The following is a 13,308-nucleotide window of genomic DNA, read 5'->3' on the forward strand; positions in this document are numbered from 1 at the left end:
CCACGTACGACTGGTCCAATACTTAAAGAGTACTTCCGTCGTGAGGTTAGATCCTCCGTGGATGACATAGCTATGAAATAGACTTCATACCTATCACCACTACAGTAGTGGAAGACACAGTGACATTTTCAGGCATTGACCTGAAAATGATCTGACTACGTCAGACTCATTCTGAACAAGTTGTAATCTGCCAGGATACTTGGTTTCCTTCCCTTGACATGCGCGCTTGTGTAAGCATAAATGCACATGCACAACGGAACATCCAATTAGGATTTATGCTAGGATCACTTAAGGGTCCAAGCAAAATACCAGCCTTAGTAAAGTTGAACATTTACTTCTAGGCCTTTGACTCTACAGCACTCACCAGTTTTCTTCCCAGAAGTCCATAGGTCATCCCTGTAGACTGCCCAAAACTAGTGCCTTACAGCTGTAAACTTATCATATAGTTATCAACTTAGGATAGTGCCTAAGCAACACATCAAGCAGGAAAACCCTAGATATGGCATTAGAGACAATGCCATGATAGTCATTTTGCCAGAACATTGGACGTATATAGAATACAGTCCAATTAGATAACTTTTGTGTGAGAACTATATTTTGTATATCTTTTGTTTATGCTTTCATTCCTTTTCGGTTCAGTTCCTTTGACACTTAGAAAGTGATAGAGCCATTAACAAAGTCCCCATACAACCATCACTTAGTGCCACAACGCCGCTCATTGGGGAATGAATGTAATTATATATATTTCCTGAGTGTGTGTGCGTTGTTAACATCTGCCTAAGTTACTGCCCAGATCTTCAAGTCTGGACGACGACCAGATGACGGGTCCGGAACTGCGACCCCAAATCCGGACACCGACAGCCCATCCTTGTGGCGGCATGCCCCGCTGTCAGGAAGCCGACCAAGGTAAACCACCAGAGGAGGGGGGGGGGTCGCAACGGCGATCACCAACCAGGACATCCTGCTACCCTGGAAGCTACTTTGCAGCTTCTAAGGAACCTACTAAGGTAAATCACTAGAAGGGACCGCAACGGCAATCACCAACCGGACATCAACTGCCATCCTTGTGGTGGACTGCTCCGCTTTCAGAGAAGCCTACAAAGTTCAACCACCAGAGGGGACTGCAACGATGATCTACAAACAGGACATCACGTGTTCATGATTTTATGATGATTTGTAACTTGCAGGACAAACAAGATCCAAACCACCAGGGGGGGTATGTCATGATGTTGCCCTCTGGGTATAGCAAGCCCCATCCCCCTCTCCCTGCCTCCCCCTTGCCTCCTTCAACTAGGCTGCTGTGGTCAGAGAGAGGTCGTAAATTCCTGAGAAGACCCTGCCACATGGCCACATAGTATAAGAGGCAGACTAAATGTTCATAGAGTACAAAGGAATTTCTTCCACCTCACAGAACTTGAGGTACGAACAAATTTCATGTTCCGGAGAAAGTATAAAAGATCGGTGAAGAATCCAGCTACGAACTGGTCCGTTTGTTACAACTTGGGGAAGCTCATGGGTGTAGCCACGTTACCATAACGCTGTTTATATAATGGCCTCAGATATGAGGTTTACATCTAATTGTTGTATAAGATGAATGAGTATGATACTGTTTGTAAAATTGTGTAATATGATTTTGGACTGTTTAATGAAGGAAAATACAATTCCCTTTTGATTTGAACTAAATCAGAGGACCGCCCCTGAGCCCAGTTAGGGTCAGGCATCCTGGGACAGCCCCTTTTCTGCAATTCCGAATAAAACCCAACTTTGAGAAATTATCACCAGACCATGTTTTTCTCCATTAGGAGAGGATGAAGGTTGTAGACCATTTCTGAATCTTTTAACCATACCACGTGGTTAAACTCTTAGACTATCGATACCGACAGAATAAGAACAAGTTTTTGATAAGGAAGTGGATGGCTGCAAACTTTCTACTTTTAAACTCGGACAAAACAGAGATGCTTGTTCTAGGTCCCAAGAAACAAAGAGATCTTCTGTTGAATCTGACAATTAATCTTAATGGTTGTACAGTCGTCTCAAATAAAACTGTGAAGGACCTCGGCATTATTCTGGACCCTGATCTCTCTTTTGAAGAACATATCAAGACCATTTCAAGGACAGCTTTTTTCCATCTACGTAACATCTACGTAACATTGCAAAAATCTGAAACTTTCTGTCCAAAAATGATGCAGAAAAATTAATCCATGCTTTTGTCACTTCTAGGTTAGAGTACTGCAATGCTCTACTTTCCGGCTACCCGGATAAAGCACTAAATACATTTTTCAGTTAGTGCTAAATACGGATGCTAGAATCCTGACTAGAACCAAAAAAATGTATCATATTACTCCAGTGCTAGCCTCCATACACTGGCTTCCTGTCAAGGCAAGGGCTGATTTCAAGGTTTTACTGCTAACCTACAAAGCATTACATGGGGTTGCTCCTACCTATCTCTCTGATTTGGTCCTGCCGTACATACCTACACGTACGCTACGGTCACAAGACGCAGGCCTCCTAATTGTCCCTAGAATTTCTAAACAAACAGCTAGAGGCAGGGCTTTCTCCTATAGAGCTCCATTTTTATGGAATGGTCTGCCTACCCATGTAAGAGACGCAAACTCGGTCTCAACCTTTAAGTCTTTACTGAAGACTCATCTCTTCAGTGGGTCATATGATTGAGTGTAGTCTGGCCCAGGAGTGGGAAGGTGAACGGAAAGGCTCTGGAGCAACGAACAGCCCTTGCTGTCTCTGCCTGGCCGGTTCCCCTCTTTCCACTGGGATTCTTTGCCTCTAACCCTGTTACAGGGGCTGAGTCACTGGCTTACTGGGGCTCTTTCATACCGTCCCTGGGAGGGGTGCGTCACTTGAGTGGGTTGAGTCACTGATGTGGTCTTCCTGTCTCGTTTGGCGCCCCATGCTGGTCATTTATGAACATTTAAACATCTTGGCCATGTTCTGTTATAATCTCCACCCGGCACAGCCAGAAGAGGACTGGCCACCCCACATAGCCTGGTTCCTCTCTAGGTTTCTTTCTAGGTTTTGGCCTTTCTAGGGAGTTTTTCCTAGCCACCGTGCTTCTGCACCTGCATTGCTTGCTGTTTGGGGTTTTAGGCTGGGTTTCTGTACAGCACTTTGAGATATCAGCTGATGTACGAAGGGCTATATAAATACATTTGATTTGATTTTGATATGATATTAATTACTAGTCTGCAGCTAGGAATTCAGTATCATTGAACGCGAAACCGCCGAAACATCCATTCTATAACAAATGAATGAATATCACTCTGAACTATCCCCTCTAACCAAGGCAGAGAGAGAGAGAGAGAGAGAGAGAGAGAGAGAGAGGGGGGGACGAAACTCTCCAACAGAAACAAACTTTTCAACAAAGATCCCGACGACACACTGAGCGTAAATATATATATTGATTGCAATTGTTCCCGAATTAGTTAGCATTTATGTGCAAAGGATTAGCATTTCAATTGTTAGAATTATCAACTTTGTAGTGTCTCATCTCAGTTGACCCCCACATCCACTTTTGTCTAACAAGCCGTGATGCCGGTTTAGCCCACTAGGGCACATTCCCCTATCATTTCTTGTAACCACATTTACCTTGTTTGTTTGTTTATGCATTTCTGTGAATTACTTACTTAGTAATAAATAAATTATTTAAGACAATTGATGTATGGATGACTCATAGTGAAGACTGGGTTTGTGCAGATAACCAACAATTTACGATGTTTGGAATGAGACTAACGTGAGGTAAAGTAAATAATTCATTAATCAGAAGACTATGGATCAGATATGAAAATATCTGAACGGTTATATTAGGAAATGATAACCTTGTAATCTGAATATTTTTCCTTGGTGCCCCGATTATAGTTCCATGATTAATCAGTTGATCGCGTAATACTAATTACAGAGAATCTTTGATAAAACTAAGTCTTCAATTTAATGATAGTAAAGCCACGACACCCCTTTCCTTAAATCTTTGTGTGAGGTCCGTGGTCTGTTTCTGATAAGAGGCATCAGAGCTGCATATTCTTCTGATACAACTTAATTGACTTATTGGGGCGGCAGGGTAGCCTAGTGGTTAGAGCGTTGGACTAGTAACCGAAAGGTTGCAAGTTCGAATTCCCGAGCTGACAAGGTACAAATCTGTCGTTCTGCCCTGAACAGGCAGTTAACCCACTGTTCCTAGGCCGTCATTGAAAATGAGAATTTGTTCTTAACTGACTTGCCTAGTAAAATAAATAAATAAAAACTTATATGGAGACTTTTAATAAGTGTATGAAAGCTGTCACCTCTAAGGAGGGTATTTCTGTCTGTAGGTATCCTATAGAGATCTGTAGAGAGGGAGGTTTTGTCCTTAATAACCATCACATCAGGAAAACTGATTTGTGATAGGTCATAGTTAATGGAAGGTGTTCATTCATAGAGTTTAGCATGGAATTCCAAAAGTTCTTCCTGGGTGCCTGTACAGATCACGAAAATGTCCTCCACATATCTCAGAATTAGGAGAATATATGAGAGAAAAGGGTTAAGGTCTGAAATCAGCACCACCTGTTTTCAAACATTTCTAGATACAGGTTAGCATAATTGGGAGCCCTAGTGCTCTCCATCTCTGTCCCTTTAGTCTGGAAGAAGAAGTCTCCTCTGAAGAGAAAATAGTTGAAGGTTAGTACCAGTTCAGCCAAGTCCACAATGCAATTGGTGCTGGGAAGAGCATTAGGGGGACGTTCATTGAGGTAGAACATGAGGGCCTCTAGGCCGCCCTGATGGGGGATGTTTGTATATAGACTGGTAACATCAAAAGTACACAGAATAGAATGTTCAGCTATATGGTCCACAGATTTATACAAATTAATAAAATCAATAGAGTCTCTAGTGTATGTGGGGAGGGAGATCGCCCCGGGTTTCACAAAATGGTCTACAAAGGTAGAGATATTCTCTGTCAAAGATCCGTTACCTCTCACAATGGGCCTGCTTGGTATAGGTGGTGTCATGCTCTTGTGAATTTTGGGTAGAGCGTATATGACAGATGTGGTTGGACAGTCAACTTTCATAAACTCATATTATGTCTTTGAATTTCCCCTTCATTCAAAAAACTGTTACTGGAGTCATTTTTTCAGTTCCATAAGAGATTATTTCTCTGCTTTGGACATATCGTGGAAAACCTTGTATTGTTTTTTCTCAGCCAAGAGATGATGTACATCTTTCTCAACTAGGCGGAAATATGTTTCAAGAGAGGGATTTCTTTTGGGTGCTAAAAATGTGCTTTTCCTCTTAAAATATGTATTCTTCCTTATTCATGTCCTCGGGGTGAGAGTCAGGTTCATTGTCATTCAGGTTATCAATGGGGAAAATATTAGCATTGTTTCCTGTCTGGTTATTAATATTGTTCAATAGATTAACATTGGCAGGTGCATAGGGAGCAACCCCATTACCAAAAAACTCAGTCAATCTCAAACTGCAGAAAACGTTTGAAAGTTTATAAATGTATCAAAGTCCTTGGCCTGTGTTGGGACAGATGATAATCCCTTACCGAGGGCAGATGAACATGTATAAGAAATAGACCTGTTTGGCAAGTTTATTACAGGAAACCTCTTCAAAGGGAATCTTTCTGGATCCAAAGGCTAAATAAATATAACCTGGGAACATGAGCAGCAGTGTGCTGTGTTTTGCTTTCTGTTTTCTATGCATGATAGATGACCCCTGTACCATGTTTGACTATGATCGTTTTTAGTGTCTCAACTCAATTTCAGTGTTCTACAATGTGGTCAAAAGAAAATATGGATTTTGTATTATTGTATCACTCTGACAGTGACACTTACATTTTTCTAACTCTACTTAGTCAGTCCTCTTTCTTCATGGAGTTTACTGTTTGAGGTCAAACTATTGACACTGTTGACATATCACACACACACACACAAAATATATTTCTTATTAAGTGCACTATGAAACTCCTCTGACTGGTAATATCCCTGTGAGATTCCTGAAGTGACTCATCCAGGGACCGCAATGTGAAAATGAAAGTAAGTTCATGACGTTTTCCCAGCACAAAGGTGATTTCATATAAACTGAAGAGACCTTAGGAAGATTAGTAGAGCTAAGTGATAAGGTAAGATTGGGGAAAAGGTGTGGGAGTGGAGAGTCTGGGAATATTTTTGCTTTCACTTTTAAAAGCCCCTCCCTTGCAGGTTTATGTTAAAACACAACTCATCCTGTGGCAACACTCAGGAATACTAAGCTTCTACCAGACTAGACAACTTCCGTCCAATTCTTGAATTTATAGAGACATTTTTTTCACTTACTCTCATGCACTTATAACAGTTATTATAAACTGGGTGGTTTGAGCCCTGAATGCTGATTGGCTGACAGCCGTGGTATATCAGACCGTATACCAAATGTATGACAAAACATGTATTTTTACTGCTGTAATTACTTTGGTAATCAGTTTATAATAGTAAGGCACCTCGGGGGTTTGTGGTATATGGCCAATATACCACGGCTAAGGGCTGTATCCGAGTGCTCCGTGTTGCGTCGTACTTAAGAACAGCCCGTAGCTGTGGTTATTGGCCATATACCACACCCTCTCAGACCTTATTGCTTAATTATATTATTTAAACAATCAGAGAGTGTTTTCAATCTTTATTTCCAAGGTTGGCAACAAAGCAATTGTATTGTCTTCAAATAACTTGCAAATGTATACCAAACAGAATATTATCAGGGGTTTCACAAATACATCATAGGTTTCTGACAATTTATCAAACATATCAATGAGTTAATTTGCTCCATCTAAACCCCTGTGTGTGCTCAGTAGGATAGACACAGCAGTGGCCTACAGAACTGACAGGCAGTTGTGTTGCAGACACTGGCTGTCAATTCATAGGTCATCACCATGCATCCCATGCATCCCTACTCTGAATTCAAACCAAAGTTTGGAGGGCATACATATCTTCACATGATGTTGTCATTGAAAACAAGGAGCCCATATCTCTTGAATGATCTAGAGACTGTTCTTAATAATACAAAACAAAAATTACATGACAATGTGGTGAAAGCAGATATAACTGAGTTCAACCGAAAGAGGAGAAACATCAGAACAGCCGTAATAAATAAGGACTGTGATATTCTAAAAATGGATTCCATGTCAGAGCTGGCTAGGGGGTGGCTCTCTGCAGGTAACAGCATCTCCACTGGAACACAGACAACTTCCACATGGAGTTGCTGTTACAGCCAGCAAGCACCAGATTTGTCCACAAGCTGTTCATAGCACACTATGCCTCCTACAGGATAACAATATTACTGCATTCATGCAACATTTAGCTCGTCCCATTTATTGAGGTCACACCTTCAGTTGTTTCTGGTGGGCGTATGATATCTCACTTTGAAATACCTGAAACAGAAGTACATATAAGGTCAATTACAGGGAATTTACGTGGGGTTAAGGCAGGACTCTGACTTAGTCATTCGGTACTGGTACATGTGAGGAGCCTGCAATTGCAACTGACTTTGACCTGTCATTCCCCCTCTACCATCTTTATGACCGGCTATAGTCAACATCATAGCACACAAAGGCCAAGGCCTGTCTAGATAACAGGGTTTTATGGTGGCTGTCAACATAAGGGTGCATTGAGGATTGTGAACACAAGTTGAACATAATGGGTGTGTCTGGCTTCTCAATAACTATGTTCCCTTTTTAATCCTACTTTTACTTCACCATCAAATGTATTTAGTGTTTGGTATACTGATCATTTATTCCTGTTGGAATATTGTTACTCATTTCTTTATTTTATTTCTCTCCCCTATCATGCTCAGCATTCCCTCTCCTGCTCTGATACCTCTGAAGACTTTTCCTCGTAGTAAACCTCTCTATCTTGGGAAAAACAAAACAATAAAGCAATTAAAAAACAGTGACACTGACCCTGACGCCCCTGTCTGACTCATCGCACTTGTTGTCAGGCACACTCTCAAACACTGCCTTTTTTCTATTTTCTATCTCTCATCCATTTATCATTGTATGTTGGCCGTGTGGCTCAGTTGCTAGAGCATGTTTCTTACCATGCTGAATGTCATGGGTTTGGTGAAAAATCTGTCAATGTGCCCTTGAGCAAAGCACTTAACCCTAATTGCTCTGGATAAGAGTGTCTGTTAAATGACCAAAATGTCAAAATGGCTGTAGGTAGCTTTGGATAAAAGCATCTGCTAAACGGCCTACATTCTTCTTATTTGTATTTTTATTTCACAAGGTAGGCCAGTTGAGAACAAGTTCTCATTTACAACTGCAACCTGGCCAGGATAAAGCAAAGCAGTGCGACACAAACAACACAGAGTTACACAAGGGATAACCAAACGTACAGTCAATAACACAATAGAAAAGTCTATATACAGTGTGTGCAAATGTAGTAAGATTAGTGAGGTAAGGCAATAAATAGGCCATAGTGGCGAAATAATTACAATTTGGCAATTAAACACTGGAGTGATAGATGTCCAGAAGATGAATGTACAAATAGAGATACTGGGGTGCAAAGGAGCAAAAAAAGAAAGAACAATATGGGGATGAGGTAGTTGGGTGGGCTATTTACAGATGGGCTATGTACAGGTGCAATGATCGGTAAGCTGCTCTGACAGCTGATGTTTAAAGTTAGTGAGGGAAATATAGGACTCCAGCTTCAGTGATTTTTGCAATTCGTTCCAGTTATTGGCAGCAGAGAACTGGAAGGAAAGGCGGCCAAAGGAGGAGTTGGCTTTGGGGATGAGCAGTGAAATATACCTACTGGAGTTTGTGCTACGGGCAAGTGCTGCTATGGTGACCAGTGAGCTGAGATAAGGCGGAGCTTTGCCTAGCAAAGACTTATAGATCACCTGGAGCCAGTGGGTTTGGCGACGAATATGAAGCGAGGGCCAGCCAACGAGAGCATACAGGTCACAGTGGTGGGCAGTATATGGGGCTTTGGTGACAAAATGGATGGCACTGTGATAGACTACATCCAATTTGCTGAGTAGAGTGTAGGAGGCTATTTTGTAAATGACATCGCCGAAGTCAAGGATCGGTAGGATAGTCAGTCTAACGAAGGTATGTTTGGCGGCATGAGTGAAGGGGCCTTTGTTGTGAAATAGGAAGTCAATTCTAGATTTAATTTTGGATTGGAGATGCTTAATGTGAGTATGGAAGGTGAGTTTACAGTCTAACCAGACACCTAGGTATTTGTAGTTGTCCACATATTCTAGGTCAGAACCGTCCAGAGTAGTGATGCTAGATGGGCGGGCGAGTGCGGGCAGCGATCGTTTGAAGAGCATGCATTTAGTTTAACTTGCATTTAAGAGCATTTGGAGGCCACGGAAGGAGAGTTGTATGGCATTGAAGCTCGTCTGTAGGTTTGTTATCACAGTGTCCAAAGAAGGACCAGAATTATACAGAATGGTGTCGTCTGCATAGAGGTGGATCAGAGAATCACGAGCAGCAAGAGCGACTCTTCCTCTAATATATTAACAACTTTGTCAATTGGTCTTCATGTTTAAACACTGGCCCCTCTGAAATGGCACACTATATCAACAGTAACAAACACAAGGAGCCTGGCCTTCTCATACTAAATACAACGATTTCCCTTATAATGAATAACCATATCCCATGTTTGTCATGGGTTTGTACAGCAGAAGAAAGTAGAATTCTTTGGAAGGGATATCCCACTAGACACCCACTGCTTGAATCAACATTTAACCATTTAATTTCAACGAAATTAAGTTGAACTAATGTGGAATAGAAGTTAAATTGGTGCCTGTGCCCAGTGGGATGTTAAGGTTTTCACAGTACTCAAGCATGTTTATTTGAATTCAAACACTGCTGACCTACTTATTTTGCCTTGGTTAACAACAAAAAACACTAAGCAAAAGCTTAGGGTTAGTTCAAATGCTTTAAAATACATATAATGTATTACATGCCATTCTCATGTACTCTCTGTCTCTCTCTCGCACGCACGCACGCACGCACGCACGCACGCACGCACGCACGCACGCACGCACGCACACACACACACACACACACACACACACACACACACACACACACACACACACACACACACACACACACACACACACACACACACACACATTGAATGACAGAAATATAATTAAATCTGTTAAATGTATATCTCGAAATACTTTCTGGTTGTAAAGAACTGATTTTAAACCATCTGCTTTCCCTGAAACTGCTCTACTCCAGCTGTCACTGTATAAAACAGTGGAATGTCAAATGATGTTTGTAGGCCTATGTGGCGAAACTTATTCAAACAGCCTCTTGTTAGGATAGCCGTTTAGCCTTTGAAACTGGAAGTAGAAAAATCAAGTACTGAGGTTTGTAAGATAATAACGTTGTGTTTTCCATTTTAAAGCAAAGACTGATATTGAGAGTTTATCTTACGAACAAAGGTTAGCATGGGATGGGTTGACACTTTTTGTGGATGGATACATAGGAATCTCAGTTTCAAGCCTTTACAGGTCCAATGCAGACATTTTTATCTCAATATCAAATCATTTCTGGGTTATAATTAAGAACCTTACTGTGATTGTTTTCTTATTACAATCGTCAAAAAGAAACAAAAATAGCTTCTTAGCAAAGAGCAATTTCTCAAGCAAGAATTTAGCTAGGACTGTCTGGGAGTGGTCTGAGTGGAGAGGGGAAAGCTGGCTGTTATTGGCAGAGGTTTGGAACTCTCTTTTATTGGTCTATTAACAAATTGGCCAAAACGCCATCCTTACAAAACAGGCTGAGATTTTAGCCGGTCTTTTCAAACAGCTCTTACATTTAAAGAGCATTATCCTAATTTTTACTTCTCACAGTATTATTCCAACATCATAATGTGGAAATATATATGAAACACAGGATAATCACGTTTTTGACTGAACTAGGCCTTAAGATTATTCTTATCCTATCTAACATGTCTTGTAAATGTACAGTTGTAGGACATTTAAGTCCTGAATATGAGCTAACACATTCACACGGACAAACATCATACAAGCGCAGTACTCACCTTCAGATGCAGCCGAGCCTGGCCCGGTGACTTTCATAGCACGAGGCCGAAGGTTAGGGAGCGTCAGCTTTTGGGGGGTGCAAGGATAGAAAGGCAGAAATAAGGAAAGAGCGGTCTAATGTAGCAGAAAAGTCTGATAGAAGGCAACGCAGTGATGAACATATACACAGACAGCCTCACTAAGAGGAGAGGTAGAAAGGAGAAGGAGTTTAGGGTGCATTTGTCAGCAATGCAATGGCAGAGAGGGTGGCCAGTTTAAGAGACATCAGGAGTGGGAGCCAAGTTAATTATTACACTCCCAGTCAATATTTAACAGTCTCAATGCCCTGCCCCTCAATCCAACATCCTGATTCCACAGACTCACACTCAAGGTAGGGCTACAGAGAAACACACTCGTAGTTCTCGTTTGTACCATTCACAAACACACCGTCAACACACAAAAACTGTGCCAATGACAGCAGAGCACACATTGTAAAACGCATTTGTAAATCCACCATTCCATTTGTCATTACCACTGAATGTATGATTATTTGACCTCAACGTGCCTTCCCATGAATGCACTTGATCTCATTGGCTCGTCAGTGTGAGCTCCATGTTATGTGGCAGCACTGATTTATCATTAAACCCGTACTAAAGTATACAACTGAGTGGAACTCTGCACCTTGATCAATGTCAGATTTCTCCACCAACTCTGAATCAGTGCTCTGAGCGAAAATATAAATGGTTTCAATGAAAAAACACTGGTGTGGTTGGCTAACATGGTGGGGATTGTGTGGTTGGATAAACCTTTGTTCTAGTTTGTGTTTTTTGGAGTCACTAGACTAGAGTCATAAACATCCCAAACTATTCAGTGGTCGACAAGCTGGCGGCATTTTGTCAAAAAGGATTGTTACATACTGTGAAAGAAATGCAAAAAGGGGTGAAACAAATTCATGCACACACACACACACACTTGTTTTACTATTCTTGTGGGGACCAAACAATTGATTCCCATTCAAAATCCTATTTTCGCTAACCTCTAACCCTAACCCAAAACCTAATCCTCAACCTAACCCCAACTCCTAACCCTAAACCTAACTCCTAAATCTAAAATAGCCTTTTTCCTCGTGGGGACCGGACCGGCGAAATGTCCGAACTTCTGGTCCCCACAAGGATAGTAAGACTAAAAATACACACACGCACACGCACGCAAGCAAGCACACACACACACATACACACACACACACACACACACACACACACACACACACACACACACACACACACACACACACACACACACACACACACACACACACACACACACACACACACACACACACACACACGCACACACATACACACACACACACACACACACACACTGGCTCTTAATTACTGGAGTAAGCAAAGATGAAACTCAGTGAGATCATGAGGTAATAGTGCAGGGGCAGCACAAGACTCTGGACTCTAAACACCGAACAAGGGAAACAGATTTTATAATAGCATTATAAAAATGCTTTTGAAGTGTTAATGATTGTTAAAAACAGGGTTAAAGAGTACACGTCTTTTATCAGTGCAGAGATATAAAACATATCTAAAGTTACGGATATATTTTACTTCATTTCTAAGAGCACAGACCTTTTACAATTCAATTCAGCAACATCCTCTGGTTTCTCAGCTCCTACTTAATCCAACAGCCCATTGCTGTAAAATGTCATCTCTTCTCATAAAGTGTGAATGTCTACGGAGAACTGAGAGATGATTGTAATGAAAAACTTCCCACGGCATCGTTTTTCGTCATGTATAAAAAAAGACGGATCCCTGCTTAGACGAGCAGAAAGAAAATACTAAATAAGCTCCACACCATTGATATGAGGAAACTGAAAACATGAATCTCACAAGCCCACAGTCTGTGTTGAGGCCCCCTCCCCTCCAATAGGTTTTGTAATACTAAAACATTCCTTCCTCCACCCTATGAGGTCTTAGGATCAAGTACATCTTCTGGCCAGTTTAGCAACAATCTTTTCCTTTTTGCGCCATTTGCACCTAAACTACTTACCCTTTCTAACTTGTCCTTATTGTGGTCTATCGACAATCAGGTGAAAAACGTCATTCCCATTTTATTAGACACATGACATGTTACAAAAGACCGTGTGGATGTGTTATTTCCCTGAGAGAACATGACACCTCTTCAGGTTATTATTTATTTTGGGACCAAGAAAAAGTATTTTTCCTTGAATGTCATTTTTGAACTGAAAGTAAATGCTGGGCAGCAATTTATTTGCAACTGACAAATAAA

The 13,308-nt window shown here is 41.3% G+C and overlaps 1 long non-coding RNA gene across 1 annotated transcript; it reads right to left on the reverse strand.

Annotated features, from left to right (window-relative positions):
* Positions 1-6,627: 6,627 nt before the first annotated feature.
* On the reverse strand, positions 6,628-11,249 carry LOC124007334. Its single transcript, XR_006833908.1, has 2 exons — positions 11,028-11,249; positions 6,628-7,390 (listed from the first exon to the last, which is right to left on the reverse strand). It is a non-coding gene; the product is annotated as an uncharacterized LOC124007334 (long non-coding RNA).
* Between the last annotated feature and the right edge of the window lie 2,059 nt (positions 11,250-13,308).

The sequence above is a fragment of the Oncorhynchus gorbuscha genome, linkage group LG20, assembly GCF_021184085.1.
Source record: "Oncorhynchus gorbuscha isolate QuinsamMale2020 ecotype Even-year linkage group LG20, OgorEven_v1.0, whole genome shotgun sequence".
NCBI lineage: Eukaryota > Metazoa > Chordata > Actinopteri > Salmoniformes > Salmonidae > Oncorhynchus > Oncorhynchus gorbuscha.